This window comes from Lonchura striata, chromosome 9, assembly GCF_050655825.1.
Source record: "Lonchura striata isolate lonStrDom1 chromosome 9, ASM5065582v1, whole genome shotgun sequence".
NCBI classification, from domain to species: domain Eukaryota; kingdom Metazoa; phylum Chordata; class Aves; order Passeriformes; family Estrildidae; genus Lonchura; species Lonchura striata.
Window position 1 is genome coordinate 8,532,788 of NC_140711.1, and position 15,403 is coordinate 8,548,190.

At 42.2% G+C, this 15,403-nt stretch overlaps 1 protein-coding gene across 1 annotated transcript in view; it reads right to left on the reverse strand.

The window, feature by feature from the left end:
- SPSB4 (splA/ryanodine receptor domain and SOCS box containing 4) overlaps window positions 1–15,403 on the reverse strand; it is a 118,881-nt gene that overhangs the window by 96,900 nt on the left and 6,578 nt on the right. The gene's annotated exons all lie outside the window — the stretch shown is intronic.

A 15,403-nucleotide genomic window follows, 5' to 3' on the forward strand; every position in this document is an offset into this window, starting at 1 on the left:
AGGGGTCAGACACTCCTGAACCCAAACGAAATATTTTAAAGAGAGTATTAAACTCCAGTTTCTCTCCAGGCCCTGCAGAGACCCATCCCCACAGCCTTTGGGATGTAGAGTAAGTATAAAACACAGGATGAATGTGAGTTTTCTATTTACTCCACAGTTCTTTATGCCTTGGAAAGGCTTTCTGCTGCTTCCCTTTCCCTCAGGCAGTCTTTGTCTGGTTTATATATACATACATGGACATGAGTAGTCATCTGTGCTCTTAGCAGCAGACAAGTTACTGAATGTAAATCCTCCTCTTGGATGTGGCCACTAGTGAATGTCTGTTCTGTGGCACTCACTGAGAAGAGGAGCCCTAGAATGAGCCATGTCTGAACAGTCAGTGGGGGAAGTCTGTGCCTTGGAGGATGTTTGGCTTTCCTCAGTTTTTAACAGCCTTATTTCTCTTACACCCTTTCCCAAAACAGCAGTGTCTCCTCACACTTCTTTTGGCAGCCAGCAGTGCGTGTCCCAGTGTAAGATGGGATGTGGTCCTTTGTGCCTGTGCCAGGCTTGATGCAAAAGCAAAGTTGGAAAGACCGTCTACATGGTTTGTAATACTAATTCTACAAAAAGAGATTAAAGAAATCACATAGAAGTTAAGCTTTGTATCTTTCCAGCCAGCTTTAGACACATAGGTCTGAAAAGTGCACAATGCAGAGATCAATCAGGCAGCACAGAGTTTTGGGAACACGCTTCATGTGCAAATGTGAAAACACTTGAGGGTGCAGAAAGTGTCATTTTGATTAATGAGGGCTAAAACATGCTATTTGTATATAGAGGAGAATGTAAAAGACTAGGAAACAATCACCTGTTAAAATACTAACATGATTTTAAAGCACACTTGAGCATGGTACAGATACAGCTCATTCTTTTGAGCTGATCCCATAAAATACCTGGGGAGAGGAGGAAGAGGCACATGTTTGTGTAACATTACAAACCTTTCAAGATAAACTCTCTGACACAAAGTCAACAAAATGAACCATTTGGTACAGTTCCTGGAGCTGTGCATCACAAAGGGCAGAACCCAGGCTGTGTCATAAGCACTGTGTATTACTCACATTCCCCAAAATCTTCCACACATTACCTCACAAAACAAAAATCACAGTCAGAAAGGAAATCTTGAGAATAACACACTTGATGCTTGACTAACAAACACCATGGTTAGGTGGTGAGGGCCAGGTGAGAAATCTTCTGCCTCTCCAGTCACTTGGAATTGATGGGCAGAGAGCTGAGAGTAAAACTTGTTCACTGTTGCCCAGTAAGTGCAGTCAAGAAAAAGCAAGGGAAAAGAAATTCAATTTAGATCAAGAAGATGGTAAACTGCTTTCTGCTTGTGTCTCACATGAAGCTCATAATTTGAAGCTGCATCTTTGCATCTGATAGCAAACAGGCCAAAAAAATGTAACTGCCCAAATTCATTCTTTCCCTACACACTCACCTTCAAGGTAAGTTCCACATTATTGCATGGTGAACTTTCCTACACCCTCAACTCCACTCAGAAGCAATTAGGAAACATTTCCTACACACACACAAGAAAGTACTGAGTCCTGATCCTGTGATCCATCTAAATAACTCATCACATCACTAATATTTTACCCACCTGGTTTCTGGGCACTCTGGTACTTGGGGTGGCTGCATCTGCTCTGGTTTTTAGTAGCAGGCTGAGCTCCTCTGCTGACATTCCAAGCTGCCCTGCAGCTGCCCAGCTTTCCAGACAGAGCTGTCTCCCAGCACAGGCAGGAGGAACTTGCAGCACAAGGCTGTTTAGGCACTGCTATATGTTGTGTATCTACATCCCTGGGATTCCTCCTCCTTCCAGACTGGAGTTGTGGGTGACCTCTAGATAAAGGCAGAGGGGAGAGTTGAGGGAGGCCACAAAGAAAAGTTTATAAGTTGATGGACAGTGTGGACAAAGCCCTAGAAATCCATATGACAAAACAAATACACATCTGAGGTTTATGGATTGTAAAGAACTGTATTTCATTGCACCATAATTTCCATTTATGGAGCTTAAGTAATGCATATTATTTCTATCAGCCCTCTTAAGTACAGCAATACTACAGAGAAGCCAAAGTTGGAAGTTTTTATGAAAATCTATATTTCCATGCATTTTACATATCCACATACGAAGATGTGACCTTAACTATAGTAGTCTAAAGCCCACAAAATTCTCACACGAGATATTTAAACTTTAAAAGTATTCCAGTCCTAAAGCTCTGCTTCCATGAATGCTGGACATTTGTATGAAAGTGCCCAGAGAAGCACAGCAGCCTCTGCCTTGCTCCAGCCATTCTAAACACTGTCTAGACAGAGCTTCTCTACCTGGGTGCTTCCATTCTGACCTGGCCATATCCTGGTAGCCATGAAGTCAGACCTTACCGCTGCTCCTTGGACCTAGCAAAACCATTACCCAAGAAGCCAGGATACTGCATCTCTTAATGAACTGACAAATTGCTGCTGGAACCAAGATCTGCTTCCCTAGGCCATTGGGCAGAAGTTAGAATTTACCTTCTTAGAGTTCATCCCCCTACAAGCAAACGACAAAACCCCACAGAGATTAGGAAATCAGCACTTGCCTAAATGTTTCCTTAGTTCAAAGATTCTTAACTGAGGATAAAGATCCTGCATACTGCATTTGACAAATAAGGATGGCATTCAGAAATACTTAATTCAAAAGTAGAGTATTTAAAAATGTCAGAAGTCATCTATTCAAAAGCAGAGCTACCTGTACTGTCAGATGTGTCTCCAAAGCTTACCATGTACTTCATATAACATAGTCAAGTCCCTTTCCCAAACACATCAGAAAAGAGGGGGAAAAAACTCAGACTATACATACACAATACTCCCAGGTAAGAAGAAAGCAGCTCAACTTCCCCTTCATTTTCCTGCTGTGTTATCTCCATCAGAGCTCATGGTCTCGAGGACCATGAGTTGGTTTCTTTCTCTATGGATTCAAGTTTTTCTCTTAGCCAAAATTTCATTGGACAAAGACAACCATAAGTTTCCACCAACACAGAAACAGGAGAGTACAAGGTTTTTAGGGAAGGGTTTTCCCTTAAATACTGAAATGACTCCCTGGCCTGGGCCAGCAGTAAACAGGGTAGGGATATCTCAGAGGATGCAACAGAGTCACTTGGTAAACAATGGAAATCATTATTATAGTACTGAAAACAATCCAAAACTCATTCTTCTTACTTATTTTGGGTTCTGCATAACCTAAGGAGCAAATTCCAGTGGTTAAATTCAAACACAGAAGTCTCTGTCTGAGCATGGTCTCTGAAGTGGCAGTTCCTGTTTGGGAAGCCCAGAGAGCCTGTGCCTCCTGCTGGCTCCTCCAGTCCAGGTCATACAGGCATTTGTTTAAAACTTGCTTTGAAACTACATCAGACCCTTTAAGTCCTTAGAGTGCCACAAAGCCCATCAGAACCTGACTTATGACTAATTCACATCCCAAGCTCTGTGGTCTCTGCTTTGAACTCTAATAATAACTGTAATCATATCTTGCACTAGCTTTAATTTCAAGTGGTATTACTGCATCACGCTGCCTTCAGTACATTGCAGGAATGACATGCAACTGCAGGAATGTGGATGTCAAGAGAAAAATTAAACACAGATTTTTCAGTCAGAAGAGATGGATACAGACTCTGGGACAATGGCTGATACAACAACACCTAAACCCAGGGCAGTATAAAAGACTGCTGACACTGGAACATAATGTGGTTGTTTTGCTAAAGGACAGGACATACTGACAAGCTTGGGGTGCAAGTGGGTCCTCATTAGCTCATTTAAGTCTCTTTGATACATCAGTAGTATCTCACCTTGATTTAAATTAAATCATGGCTGATCCAACCTCCCTGGCTACATTTGGTCCCTGTGCATTTATTTTGTTACCTCAGCTACTACACACATGAGGCAAACTCAGATGTTGTTGATACTTCTGTTATTGATAATATTGGTTCTTGTCCATTGAGCCAGTGAAAGAATAGGTTTTTTCCTTTTCCCACAGGAAAGTTTTGAGTCAATAGTTAGCAAGAAGTGGTTGCAATGGTCTTTCCTTTTTTCTTTTAATGTGAATGCAACATCCCAAAATAATTAGTTGTGGAAAGCCACAAGGTGCATACTTTGGATCAGAGGCAATTTGGGTGTGCAGAATCATAGCTGCAATCGTAGCACATCAGCTGCTTTTTCAAATCCTGTCATGAGCTCATGTGGGTAGGTCTGTCACCCAGATTTCCCCACTATGTATTTCTGGAAATGTAAATAATACTAACATATTTTTCATATATAGTGCCCAGAAAATTTTAAACTGAAACAGACTGCTTTTGTTTCAAAACTGCTTTCGTTTCAAAACTGCTTTCCTAAGCTGCTTAGTGGGTAACTTCCACGAGATTTCAACATACAATTGTCAAACAAATGAAGAGGTAGGTCCACAAAAGATCCTTTTTTTCTGAAGTGCCACAGTTTATCCTGCATTCTGCCTTCCTTCTGGAAGAAAAATCCTGCATTTTCCAAAACTTATGGAAGCTGTATCAAAGATGGACTTATTCAAATCCTTCCTATAAAAATACACTATTGCTGTTCCTCAGCACATTCCAGACAATCACGTTTGATTTAGAGGGTTTTAAAAATATACTTGTATATATAATAATCTGGAACCATTAGTAAATCTAAGCCTTTTACTATTTCATAATCTTACTTTGTATGTTAAAAAGTTAGGTGATAATTACTACTTCTAAAAAGATTAAAAATCTCTGTTTAGGTATTAGAAAAACATGTCCTAGCAACATGCCTTGGAGAGCTAAAAAAATTTACATTAACACATTTTCCATCCCGTTAAAAAACAACTAAAAAAAAAAATCAAACCCAACATAAAACCCTACAAGTTTGTTTTCCAACCCTAGAATACTTACTCAAAGTTAACATTTAAGCCTGACTAATATCAGTGTGGACTCTTTTTTTGCTCAGACTGACTACCAACATCTGAAACTCCAGGATGTGTCACATTTTTCTGTTCCTTTATTTGAAGGGCAGAAAAGAAGGAAGATAGCCTCAAAGGTTTTCAGTTGCTGCCACTGGAAATTTCTGGGAGTGCTCTAGCAACTGTAAAGTCTTCTCAAAATAATTTTGTTTCAGTAAAATTAAACTGCTAAGCATCCCAGGTATCAAATACGGCCCATGTGAATTCAGAACATAGATAAAAAGGCTATATTAGTTACTTAGCTGCAATAATCTGGAAAGCAGGATATAAGAGACACTCTACTAATTCTATATTTTCTAGGGTTTAATCTTCAATTTCTGCAGTGCTTGTTTCCTCAGCAAACCCCATAAGGAATTTTAATTTATTCAGCTTCCCTCCCTTCCGAGTTTGAGATTTACAGTGATACATATCTTCAGCAATTTTCCCCAGGAGATCTTGTTTCTTCCACTTGAAGACATCCAATTCACCTCAGAAGCTAAGTCAGTACTGTTTATTGTCCATTAGACAATTAGAATATGATTCTTCTGCTAAAGGCTGTGTCTGCAGGCAACCATCTGGGCTCTGAACACACAAAAGGCTGTTGGGAAGGGTGCACACACAAAAGCACCATGGGGATAGGGAAGTGTGTGCCTTACAAAGGCCCCTGTTTGTCTCTGGGTTAGGGAGGGGGTTTTTTGTGGGTGCCATAAGCAGCTCATCAGAGCATGGGGGAGGCAGCCTCAGATGGCAGCGTCAGCCCCAGCAAGGACAGATGGTGAACAAAGGTGAAAAGCACACAATGGGCAGGGGCCAGGAGAGCACTTCCACTGCTCTGTCAAAGCTGCTGCAATTCCTGGGACGTCCCGGGCTGTGAAGTGAAAAGAGTGGCCCTACAGGACAGCAAGCCACTGTTAATACTGTCTCTGAACAGCCCTACCTGGGATGATGTACGAGGCTTACCAGAGAGGTGCCACCTCTGTGAAGGAAAACAACACGGGCTGCAGCCAGACTCTGCTCTGGCTTATTGCTTATCAGGGGAGACAGAGCTCACTGGCTGACTTCTGCAAGAGAAACTCAGGGCTGAGCAGACAAAGAAAACAAATAATCTCATTTGACACGCTCAGAAATAATTCACTTGTCTTCCAATCTTTTATGATTGATTTAAAATAGGATTCATAAAGTAACACGCTGCCCTCCAATAGAGCTTTTTCCTATGATGGTTTATGTGCAGTTTACACAGTGTCAGGTATACTCAGGCATACATCACACTGCTATCTAAACTATGAAAGAACAAGGTTACTTCTAGCCCATCTTGTGGTTTTCTACAAACTGAAAAAAAAAGGATAAAATGTTTTACATCTTATTTTAAACAGCAAGGATATAGTGACTCAACAGGCTATAAAGCCCAAATATTTAAATAAAGAGCAGGAATGTCAGCAGGAAAACCAAAAAACTCAAAGACATCATAGCTCAATACAAGAAAGCATATCAGTCTTCTGGATCAGGCACAATCCTTGCCAAATTCATAAAATACTTAAACTACTGCAGTTGCTGCTATCTAAGAGAGAAAAGCCCTTCTTTTTCTTTTTGTAATATTTTCTCTCTTGAAAAATAGAATTAAATTTAAAAAGGCAGAGCACGTGCATATTTGGGTACACAAAACAACCTCATAATTTTTAAAAAAATTACTGTGGTCTGTCTTTCTTCCTATTCTGAGAGAGACAGAAAGTGAATATTTAAAAGCCTTGAAAGACTTTTCTTGTTTTGTGAAACATTGCCCAGGCACAGACATGTTCAGCATCTTTGGAAAGGTTGTCAGTTGTTCACTTTAGACTCTGAAAATTGATCCATGAACAAATAGTGGCTCTTTGTGGATTAGCCCATCTGCCTGCCAGCTGGGGGAGAAGGTGGTATTGTAGTAACAGCTGCTCCCACAAGTTGTGCTGGTTTTGGCTGGGATAGAGTTAATTTTCTTCAGAGTAGCTTGTTCAGGGCTGTAGTTTGGATTTGTGCTCGAGCAGTGTAGAGAATGCAGGGCTGTTTTTGTTGCTGCTGAGCAGTGACTACACAGGCAGGGCTCTTCTGCTGCTCAGCCCAGCAGTGAGTGGGGTGGGGGTGCAAAAGGACTGGGGGAGACACAGCTGGGACAGCTGATCCTGGAAAAGCTGGGGGAGGAGGGAATGTTCCCAGTGATGGTGGTGCTGTCCCACGTCACCCTTACCCTGCTGGAGCCCTGTCCTGGGGATGGCTGAGCACTGCACCCAGGGGAAGCCATGAATGCATTCCTAGTTTTGCTTTGCTTTACCTGTTGAACTGTCTTGATCTCAGCTCCTGAATTTTGGCCCTTTTACTCTTCCCATTATCCCCCCCACATCTGACAAGGGAGTGAGCTGTGTGGGGCTCAGGCACCAGCTGGGGTTGAATTATGACACCAGTACAGCAGGACATGGAAGAACAAGGATGAGGAGAGGAAAAGCTTCACTCTGAGGAGAGCTTTTATTCAGGAAGCATGTGAATTTTGAATTTTATCAAGATGAGCCAATTTAGAAATGTGTAACTACCATATCAGCACAGAGAAAACACAGTGCAACTTAAAAAAAAAAAAGAAATCAAACATGATTATGTTAATTTGTTTAGAGAAAGACTAAAAAAAACAACAACAAAACTATTCAGGGCTAATATAGAGTCCTCTGTGATATCTTCAATTTGGGCGTAAAGGCACCTTAAACCTTGACATAAAATAGGATTTCTTTTATCTTTCTATCACAGCAGAGCTCCAGCCCTCAAAAAATGAAAATGAAGTGTGTGTGCAGCTGGAGATATCTTTGTTTTTCACCTTTGGAGTTATACATTGTCATCAATCAAACAGTCTGTTCATATCCACGTAGCTGAGTCAGGCAGAATTTCCACTATAAGAACCTGATTTTCTAAGGAATTAATGCTAGTGTATATCCTGTCTCTAAGTTGAGCCTGCTTTTCAAATTTAAGCCTGCATTTAGCTTGAGACCAACTCCATGTTACAAACACCATCCTCAAGTTAACAGTTTGAGTTTCCTTGAATTCACTGGGAAAAAAGTACACTCAATGCAAACTGTGGAGAGCAGAACTAGAAAAGTTAAGGTTTTTCTGTGCTGAGAGTTAAACAAGGACTTCATAAACTCTAATTTTTTTTCATCCATCCAGTTACTTGGACCAACACACAGCCTGCAACACAGCATTTCTACCTACAAGTACTTGTAGGTAATCACTTGTAATTAATTTCTTCCTAGATGCCATGATCCAAAGATTTTAACAGGAGAACAGCCTTGTGGGAAGGAGTGCTGTCACATACCTCACTTGGTGACACCAGGAAGTGCAGTCAGTACGTGAAACAGGATATGCCAAGAGCTCCTTTCATTTGATAAACTGACTGGTTTGCATCTACATTAATAATAATCCTACGGATTTCACAATGCTGAACTCCAAGTACTTCAACTATTTTCACTTAGAGAGAACTTTTATTTTTCTTTCTTTTAATCAGACTTATCAGAAAACATCTTTAAGGGAAACAAAGTCATTGTTTAGCTCTAATAATGAACTACATTCTCAGGGTATACTCCAAAATATATTATAAAATGTCTTATGTGTTCTGTATACATGGTATGTAATGGAACATTTAATATCTACAGTTGCAGATTGTTCTGTCCAGAAAAATGTGTGTTCAAACAGTAAATTCTTTCCAATTCTGTCATATGACAGAAGAGCTGACAAGAAAGAGGATATGTAACAGCAATGTTGTGTTGTTCAGTGCCCAAGTTCAGAGTTTAGCTGGTAATTACACCATGTTCCAGCAGTCAAATGTGCCTGTAGTGCCAGAAAAAAAAAACAACCCATCTTGTACACATGCAAAATACTAAGCTTCATCAGAGCTGCCTTCCAAAAAGGCAAACTCACTCTGCAAAGCCTTTGGGGAAAACTGAGACTTACTTACAGGCTCCCTTTCTATTTTTGTAAGCCTACAAAGTAACACTTAAAAAACCTCCATACCAAAAATGCTAATACACTCCCAAAACTCATTTGCTGAGTTTTTATCTAAGCAGAGCAGGACACAGTTCAGTGCCACAGAGGATGCTGACTTAGGTGGCTCTGCCCTGTCCTGCCATCATGTGAGATGCCCTCAGTCATGGCTTAACCCTTGCCAGCAACTCAGCCCCACACAGCCCTTGCTCACTGCCCCTGTCAGATGGGGGAGAGAATCAGAAGAGTAGAACTGAATTTGTGGTGTGACATAAAGACAGTATAAAAGGTAAAGCAAAACATTCAAGCAAAGCAGAACAAGGAATTCATTCTTCATTCCCATAGGCAGGCAGGTGTTCAGCTACCCTGAGGACAGCAGGGTGTGTGACAATCACTTGGGAAGACAAACACCTTCCCTGCAAAAGTTCCCCCCTTCCTTCTTTCCCCAGCCTCACACACTGAGCAGAATGACACAAATTCCCTGGGGTCAGCTGGGGTTGCTGTCCTGGCCGTGTCTCCTTCCAATCCCTGTGCACCCCCAAGTCTCCTCACTGGTGGAGTGAGAAGCACGACATTGTGCAGGGAACAGAATTAACTTTATCCCAGCCCAAACTCACAGCTCCTCTCAGCCAGCAAGGCCACGTTCATATCTTACATTAGCTGTCACCACATGCAAAACAAAAAACAGACATACAAATACAGACATGTACATGAAGGATGATACCTAAAAAAAATATAAATATAAATGCATTTATATACATATACAAACTGGGCTTTCTTCAGTTAAAACAAGTTTCCATGACGTTTTTGTCAGAAAGACATTTTCTTACCCCTTATGAACAGTCACTTGCCTTCCTTACCAACCAAAGCTGCAGTCTATTTCAGGTGTACCAAAAAAGGAGGACTGAACATTTGATGAAAAAAGACATGAGACCTAAAATGTTAAGTTTAAAGACATATGGAGAAACTATCCTATTTGCTCAGAAAAAGGGAAAAAAAATTGTCATCTTGTCATCTCTCCTTGTTTTCACACAGTAGGCAGAACAGCATGAGCACAAACCAAGTCAAAATGATGTATTTCAGGTATTACTGGAGATCATATGTTCAACTGCTTTTGCTGCAGATTTTTCATGCAAGGAAGCATTAAAGGCAACTATTTCAATCATGGGTTAGGAAACCAAAGTTTCACATTAAACCCTGGAAGGAGGGTCAAATTAATTTTTTCCCTCTCATATCGTGCAGCAATCAGTCCAATCCCAAAACACGTAAAAAGAGAATGTCTGTTACTTCTAAATTTCAGACGATGCTCACAGTTCTACTATGTGGGTACTTTACCACAAAATCAGTGTTTCAGTATGACTTGAAACAATGACATTCACAGCAGAACTCTGGACAGCAGAGGCAGTTTGAGGAGCTGTGTGAGCAGCACATCCTCTGTGGTTTTGGCCATGAGCTCCCAGGAGCAGGCAGGTGCCTCCAGCAGGAGCCTGCACGGCCAGACTGGGGAGTGCAGCAGGGAGGAAAACCAGCCCTGCCACCCCCTACAAGGGCCTCGCTGCCCTCTGGGCACTCGAGAGCCCCCGAGGCAGCTCAGAGGAGCATGAAATGGCATTGAGCACCCATCTATTCTGAGCTGGATGGAGAATGAGCCTCCATACCCTTTCCCTAGCTCTGCAGGAAGAAAGCAAAGCAAAGCTTGAGTCACAGTCACAGGAGACGATGGCTGAGGGTGTGGAGGGAGATTTTGCTGACAAGATTTTAGGACTTGAGCTTTTGCTGATAAACCCTGATACAATGGAGTAGGGGGGAGTGATCAATCCTTCCCTCCAGAAATCATTTGGGAGCACAGGCCTCTCTCCCCCAGAATGTGTTACTATGGGATGCTGAAGTGAGCCACAACTGTGCAATGTGTGTCATCTCCAGGGCATCATTCCCAGGAATCTCTGCCAGCAGAGCAGGGAGGAGGACAGGCTGCTCAGGGGGCTCTGTAATTGCACACTCACTGAATTGTAACTCAGCAGCTCTATCATTAAACTAATAACATTACTGCCATGCAGAGAGCTTGAGTCAGAGATGGAGTTAAATTGTATATTGTCAAAATGTTGGCAAATAAATGAATTCCAGCTCAAATGAAACTTCCCTTAATCACACCATAACATTACCACGTGCTTAATTAGAGGCTTTTTTTAATTAAAAGAAAGTTATTTAATGGACAAGATAGTAGGTTTTCAGAAGTCATAAATATGCAGCAAGTTATTTATTATATAGCTGATCTCCCATCCATATAAATTGCTGATGCAGTTGCCACATACTTCAAAAAGCTTTTAACTCAAGTTCTTTAGATCAACACAAAGAACTCAACCTTGACAAGATCCTTTACAATTTCATTAGGTTTAAAAAAATAAAAACAAATTCCCCCCTACAGGATGCAGAAATTTTTTTTAATACATCACACTGTCGAAAATGTTTTCAAAATCTAAGAGATGAAAGGAGGAGGATGCTACAGAAAACCCAAAACCAACAAAGGGCACGTTCAGTAAAGAGGCAGGCAAAGCACATCTATTTAAAGAGAATGCTGTAAGCTGGAGTGTGTTGTTCAGCTGGGAGCCTGTGTGTCACAAACTCGGTGACTCAGTCTGCCCAGGAGTGTGTGCCTGCCTTGGGGGCTGGCAGGGGGCATTGCAGTCTCTTTGCCTTTAGCTTTTAAGGAGCAGGTGTTTGTTTTCTTATTTAAATAATTGCTTGTTTGCTATTGAATGTTCAAAACCTTGCTTTTGAGACATAGTTCCCTGTGAATGCATTTCTCTCTCTGGGTTTCAAGAGCTTGACTTTGAATAAGGAACTCTTGAGAACATTCTCAGTTTTTTCACCTGATACAGGGGATCCAGATAATCGAAAAAATTAAATACAATTCAATCAACAATTAAAAATGTTATTTCAACTGCATATATTTACAGATTTTCACTACAGGAAAAGTGTTTTCACTAATCAAAATGTGTCAATAATGCTCCTCAAAACAAAAACAACCAACAAACAGAACTCCAAAATTACAGCCTGGAAAATTCCAGGTAAGGAAAAGCCCAATAAAAACTACACTTTTACGAACAAAATTACATTAAAAGTTTTTGATCCCTCAGTAAATGATAATCTTTTTATGAGATTTCTAAAATGAAGATGTTAAACATATCTATGAAAATTAAATAAATTCAAGATCTGGTTTAATTACATAACCTTGAAACCAGGATGCAAAGTAGATTGAAACACTGCTGGGAAGCATTTTAAAATATTAAGCGTAGAGCCCTTTATGACCAATTTGAGCCATAAGAAATTTAAAAGTAGCCAAAATATATGCATAACATAAAATCGCAACATACCCATTTATTGGGGGCTAGGTTTCTTTTCCTTTTGTTCCTTTTTACTTGTAGATTTTGTTTTCCCCATAAGTTTCTAAGAAATACTAACGACGGGACGGAGTATTTAAGAACAAAAGTGACCAGGCTCAGGGGAGGAGGGCACCTGGTTGCAATTTCTCTGATCTGGGAGTTTCTCTCCGAGGGGCAGAGACCGCGGGAATGGGGCAGGTGAAGGACGGCGCTGGGGCAGCCGCTGGCTCTCATGCGCTGCTCCCACCAGAGCCCGGCCAGAGCTGCTTCTCCTGCCACGGGGTGAGCCCCTGCTTGGGAGAGCAGCCACTGAGCCGGGAGCTGCTGAAAGCCCCCTCAGCACAGGAGGGACGCGTCCCCCTGCCCGGGCGCGGCACCCCGAGCTCGGCCCGGCCCCGCCGGGAGCCCGCCCGCGAGCGGCAGCGCCCCTGGCGGCCGTGACGGGAACTGCCCCGAGGGAACGCCGCGGTGGGAGCGGCTGCGGCCGGGGCTGCGGCTCTGGTGTCACTGCAGTGCGGGTGGGTTTGCCGTGTTATACACCCCGGTTCTGGTCGGTGTCACTGCAGTGCGGGTGGGTTTGCCGTGTTATACACCCCGGTTCTGGTGTCACTGCAGGGCGGGTGGGTTTGCCGTGTTATACGCCCTGGTTCTGGTGTCACTGCAGTGCGGGTGGGTTTGCCGTGTTATACACCCCGGTTCTGGTGTCACTGCAGTGCGGGTGGGTTTGCCGTGTTATACACCCCGGTTCTGGTGTCACTGCAGTGCGGGTGGGTTTGCCGTGTTATACGCCCCGGTTCTGGTGTCACTGCAGTGCAGGTGGGTTTGCCGTGTTATACACCCCGGTTCTGGTGTCACTGCAGTGCGGGTGGGTTTGCCGTGTTATACACCCCGGTTCTGGTGTCACTGCAGTGCGGGTGGGTTTGCCGTGTTATACGCCCCGGTTCTGGTGTCACTGCAGTGCAGGTGGGTTTGCCGTGTTATACACCCCGGTTCTGGTGTCACTGCAGTGCGGGTGGGTTTGCCGTGTTATACACCCCGGTTCTGGTGTCACTGCAGTGCGGGTGGGTTTGCCGTGTTATACACCCCGGTTCTGGTGTCACTGTGGTGCGTGTGGGTTTGCTGTGTTATACACCCCGGTTCTGGTGTCACTGCAGTGCGGGTGGGTTTGCTGTGTTATACACCCCGGTTCTGGTGTCACTGCTGTGCTTGTGGTTTTGCCGTGTTATACGCCCCGGTTCTGGTGTCACTGCAGTGCTTGTGGTGTTTGCTGTGTTATACACCCTGGTTCTGGCTGGTGTCAATGCCAGAGCTGTTGGTGTTTGTTTGTATGTTATACACCCTAGTAAAGAACTGTTATTCCTATCCTCATATCTTTGCCCAAGAACCCCTTTATTTCAAAAGGACGATAATTCAGAGGGAGGGGGTTTGTGTTTTCCATTCCAAGGGAGGCTCCTGCTTTCCTTGGCAGACACCTGTCTTTCAAACCATGACACCATCATTTAGCCAAATAAGGCACCAACTTCCATTTTGCAAAATGCAGGCTTTTGAAAGTTATGTTATGTAGGAAGATAGATTGATTACAATAATTCATCCTGCTGACAACAGACCTTGTAAATTGAAATATTGTTGCTTTGGAAACATGGAAATTAAAAACAACAAAAAACCCCTTAATATTTGGTACAGGTATCTGAATGTGACTACAATTCAAATATATTTTTAGGGCCTCTTAAGCCATTTCTAATTAAATGGTGGACTTTTAAAACTGAGTAGAACTGCAAGATAGCTCCAGTTAGTACCATCTTGCACTATAGCTCAGGAAAGATGCTTGCAAAAACCAAGCTGATGTGGAAATCTATTGTTGTCCATTTCTATTAGTGTTAATTTAATTTCTTATTGCTCATATCTATTATTGTTCATAATTTCATATTATTGTTTCATTTCAGAGCACAGCAATTAATGTCTGTTAATTTCATTAGCAATCAGCTCTAAAACAATGACAGCATTAACTAATCTTCAAGACAATGTACCAAAGTCTTAATTAACATCAAACACTGGAGAAACTGCGGTGGGCAAACCTTGAGGAGCAGCACGAAGGCTGGTGCAGCTCAGCTGTCCTGTCCCCTGCCCTGTGACACCCCTGCAGGGTCAGCAAGCCAGGGGACAGGGCACAAACCTGCAGAAAGCCCAAGAAATGCATGCAGCCTCCCATTCCACAATCTGTGAATCCAAGGAAAAGAAACTGAGCTAAGGCTGAATGTTTCTCTCCTCCATGCTTTTAAGGACAGCCCCCTCCTTAAGGACAAGTTCCAAGGGCAACAGACAACAAAGACATTTCCAGAAGTGTGTTCTCATTACTGCTGTGCTTCAAGCAAGCCAGGAAAGTCACTGTTGACCTTGAGCCAACAGGGAGGGGAAAGACTTGTAAGGGAAAAATACTCCTTAGCAAAACAACCTGGAGGAAGCTCTCCCTGTTTCCTTTGCAGTCTGTCCCGCCAGGGCACTTCTGCAAAAGTAAAGTTCTCTCTAAATAAAAAGCCATCTTGAAATTGGTTAAATGCACAATTATGCTCTTTCTAGAAAAAAAGTAATTCTCAATGTGTGAGTTAACAACAATTCTCTAAGCCATTCACCACGCAGATTTTCTTAGAGCAGAAAAAAATGGATCAATTTAGTGAAAAAAAAAAAAAAAAATCAGTGTTCTAGTGAACCTACTCTGAAAAAGATTGGTTTTCGCAAGATTGAGGAAAGACTTAGATTAGGATCTGTAATTTTAAGCTATATTTCTTATTTTTAGAAAATTATTTTCATGCATCTATCTCAGAACCATACATTTAGATTAAATATGCTGCTGATACCCTACTAAAGCTATCCCTGTGAAATTTTCATGTTCTGACAAAAGTTTACACAACTACTATGAACTGTAAGGACAGGTATTTTTTAAAGTATTTCTTTAATTACACCTGTTTTGTAAGTAGACTTACTTTGAAATGAGTGGCAGATGGGCCATGTGTATGAAGAACATTTGTTT